The following is a 4086-nucleotide window of genomic DNA, read 5'->3' as shown; positions in this document are numbered from 1 at the left end:
TTGGTGAGAGAGCCGTCTGTATACCATGTTATCATGGTTTCTTTTATTTTTGGGATGTTAGACAAACCTCCCCAGTTCTTTTTGTTGCCAAGTTCAGTTTTGAAGTTTTTTGTAAAGTTATGCTTTACAATCATCCTGTCCATTGGCATTTCAATTTCTGGGATTTGTGCAGCCAAAGTATCAAGTTTTTTGCTATTGGTTTCAAGACCAGTCACCTTATTTGTATTTACTCTTAGAGCAGCCCTCTTCGCCTGTGATTGCACATAGATATGAAGAGGAGTAAGTTCCAGGAGTACTTCAATTGATGACGTGGGACATGTTCTCATTGCTCCTGTTATGCTTACACATGCAAGTCGTTGTACCTTGTTGAGTGTGTTGATAACGCTTTGTTGATTTGTGCAGTTCTGCCAGACTATTGATCCGTAGGTGATCATTGGTCTGATTACTGCTGTGTATATCCATCGCAGTGACTTTGGTGTACATCCCCAATTCTTACCTGCGATGGATCTACATGTCATAAAGGCTTTGGTTGCCTTTTTTGTCACTTCTTGGATATGAGATTTCCATGTTAATTTTTGGTCTAAAATTATACCCAAAAATTTAACTCCTTTTGTAGTTTTATTTCAAACCCATCTAAGCGGATGGGTTTAAGGTTTTTTATTTTGTATTTCTTAGTGAATAGCACAATGGTTGTTTTTGCTGGATTTATTTTCAGCCCAACCGAATTGCACCATTCTTTAGTTAGTTTTAAGCCTAACTGGATTCTTTCGCACAGAGTACTCTCATATTTTCCTCTGCAGATAATTACCACATCATCGGCGTACCCCTGGATTTGGAAGCCATTCCTGTCCAGTTTTACCAATAGTTCATCCACTACCATACTCCACATAAGGGGTGATAATACTCCACCTTGTGGGCACCCTCGCGAAGTATTTGCAAAAATATTACCATTGCTGGTCGGAATTTCTACTCTCCTGGTGCGAAGCATATTGCTCATCCAGCGTGAGAGTGTGCCATTGATTCCTCTTTTAGAAATAGTTGAGTTTATAACCTCATGTGAAGTGTTATCAAAGGCTCCTTCAATGTCTAGGAAAGCGCAAATTGCTATCTCTTTCTTATCTATGCTGTCCTGAATCGTGTTACTTAGTTGATGCAGGGCTGTTTCTGTCGACTGCCCTGCCCTATAGGCATGTTGGCGACTGTATAGTGGAGTTACTTTCAGTGTAGTATTCCTGATATAGTTATCCACAACTTTTTCTACTACTTTAAGTAGGAAGGATGTGAGGCAGATTGGTCTGAAGGATTTCGGGTGAGTAGGATCTCTTTTGCCCGCCTTCGGAATAAAGACCACTTTTGCCCTTCTCCACATGTTTGGTATGTATCCCAATGCAATACTGACTCTGGCTATTCTAGTTATTGGACCTAGTAGCTGTTCAATTCCTTTTTGAAGTAATGCCGGAAAGACACCATCAATACCTGGAGATTTCAGTGGCTTGAGCGAATTTACCGCCCACCTGATTTTAGGCATTGTGATTATATTTTTGGCAAATTTCCAATCATCCTTCTTTACTGTTTTAGGGGGTTCAGTGTGTTCTGATTCCGTCCCTAGAGTTGGAGAGGATCCTGGGAAGTGTACGTCCAGAAGTAGTTGTATCTTCTCTTCTTCACCTTCGGTGAAACTTCCATCTTCTCGCTTGAGATTTGTGGAGGTGAGGCTGCTGCTTTTTGCAAGTACCTTGTAGAGTCTTGATACCTCCGTAGTGTTTTCTATGCTTTCGCAGAATTTTTGAAAGCTTCTGCGTTTAGAGGCCCTAATTTCTCTATTGTACAAAGTAAGTTTTTTCCTATATTCTGACCAGTCTCCTGTTCGCTTTGAGTAGTTAAAAAGTCCTCTAACAGTGTTTCTTAGGTTTTTAAGGTCATTGTTCCACCAAGGCACATCCTTGGTGGAGTTAATCAGGCTTAATGAACAGCTATCCTCATATGCATTTAGTATGGCCCCATTAAGGTTTTCTAGGTAATTTTCTAATTGAATTTCATTCTGAATGATTTCATCTAGCCCTAATTGGACAAGATTGTCTTTCAGATTTTCCGTGTAGTTCTCCCAATTTGTTTTTCTTGGGTTCCTTAAAATTGTTAATTGTTAATTGGTGAACCTTAAAATTTGTTAATTGGTGAACCTTCAATATCGAACCTTAGAATTCTATGATCAGACATAGATGGTTCACTGGATACTCTCCAGTTTTTCACAAGCTCACAACCTCGAGTATTTCCTATAGTAATATCTAGGACCTCTTTGCGTGAGATAGTTACAAATGTTGGTGTATTACCTACATTACATATTTCTAATTTTTTACTAGTTATAAATTCTAAAAGGTACTCACCTCTTATATTGGTGTTAGTGCTTCCCCAAACTTCGTTGTGTGCGTTGGAGTCGCAACCGAGTATAAGAGGCAATTTCATTCTCTCGCAGTAGTTTACCAGTTTATCGACCTCTGTAGATGGTACCTGAGTGTCGTCTCCTGGTAGATAACCTGTAGCTACGACTACGTTCCGTAGAACTCCGTTGATGTTGGCCGGAATCTGTATGGCAACGAGGTCCCTGGAGAGAAATTCTGAAAGACAGATAAAGTTGATATTAATATTCAATAAAATGCAGGTTCTTGGTTTATCACATCTTACATCCCAAATTGTCTGCATATTCTTTGCAGTCAAACCACAGATTCGACCCCTATAAATCCAGGGTTCTTGGACCAGCACTATGCTCAGGTTCGATTTGAGCGTAGCCCTTGCAATAACTGCCGACGCAGCTTTTGCATGGTGGATATTTATTTGGGCGATTCTAGTGCTGGTCATCAGGTGGTTATTCCTCCTTCGTTTCTTCTATCAGACCGTCGTCGATGTCTGACAGAAAGATTCTTTCGGAGTCTTCCTCGGACGCCAGGTTCAGTAGAGAGAGATCTAGATTCTCAATGTCCTCACTCTCGTGAGGTAGCACGCTGATATCTTCAATCTTCTCGCTCCTGGTCGCCTCCTCCTCCACTAGTTCCGCAACAGTTGCAGGTATCGTTCCTACAGCTGGTGTATTTTCCCCAGCTGAGTTACTTCTTTCCTTGTTGTCTCGTCCCTTATGCAGGTGAATTGGGACGGAACTGAATCTGTAGAAGATCCTACAGCCGTTGTTTGTTATGGCTTCCTGAGACCGGTTGTCAATCCCGATTGTTAGGAGTTTGCCATTTTTCAGATCCTTGCTGCTAAAAACTCTCCACATCTGAGTATGTAGACCCTCATTTTGAGTTATGAGCAGTTTTAGCAGCTTTTCCGTGTCGACCCCTTTAGCTCTTGGGAGGTAGACTGTCAACATGTGTAATTTCGGTATTTTGTCCCCGACACACGTGGTGAGTTCAGCGCCTTCTCATCCGTTCAGCTTAGGTGCCGTTCCATGGATAAAATTAGCCGCATCCTCGTCTACGCAGTCAACCAGTATAAGTCCTGGGCGAAAGTGTATCCCGCTAAATCGTAGCTTGGCATCCCATCCTTTATACATCTCCTCAATGAGAAGTTCCTCGATTTTACCTTGCTCCTCCCTAGAAAGAGTAGATTCCGGGTAAGATTTCGGAAGAATTGCTATTCTTAAGCTCTTGGCTACATTAGCGTAACTGCTGCCCGATATTATTTTTCTCGGTTGTTTTGGTGCTGTCATTTGCGTACCATCCTTTGCTTGTGGAGGTTTCTCATTCCCTCTTCTTTTCTTAGCTGATTGATGATCGATCGGACTAATTTCTTGGGCAGACCTCTTCTTAGAGTCTTGATTGCCCCTCGGCCGATTGAGCGCCTTTTCCTTGGCTGCCTCCGGTGCTAAGCCTTCTTTGAGATAGCGCAGGTACCATTTTGTACCCGCACCGCTCAAACCAGTAGATTTCCTGGCGTCGCGAAAGCTTTGGCCGGAGTTTAGTCCAGTGCTTGTCGAGGGCTGTGGTAGTGTTTCGATCGTTACATCTTTTGGTGCAACCTTTGAACCCAGAGTTCCTTGACTTCCTTTTCGTAACGAAAGTTCCGTTTTTGATTCAGTTGGCAGAGAGCTAG

Source organism: Teleopsis dalmanni, chromosome 2 (genome assembly GCF_002237135.1).
Source record: "Teleopsis dalmanni isolate 2A chromosome 2, ASM223713v2, whole genome shotgun sequence".
Lineage (NCBI taxonomy): Eukaryota > Metazoa > Arthropoda > Insecta > Diptera > Diopsidae > Teleopsis > Teleopsis dalmanni.
This window is presented reverse-complemented; position numbering follows the sequence as displayed.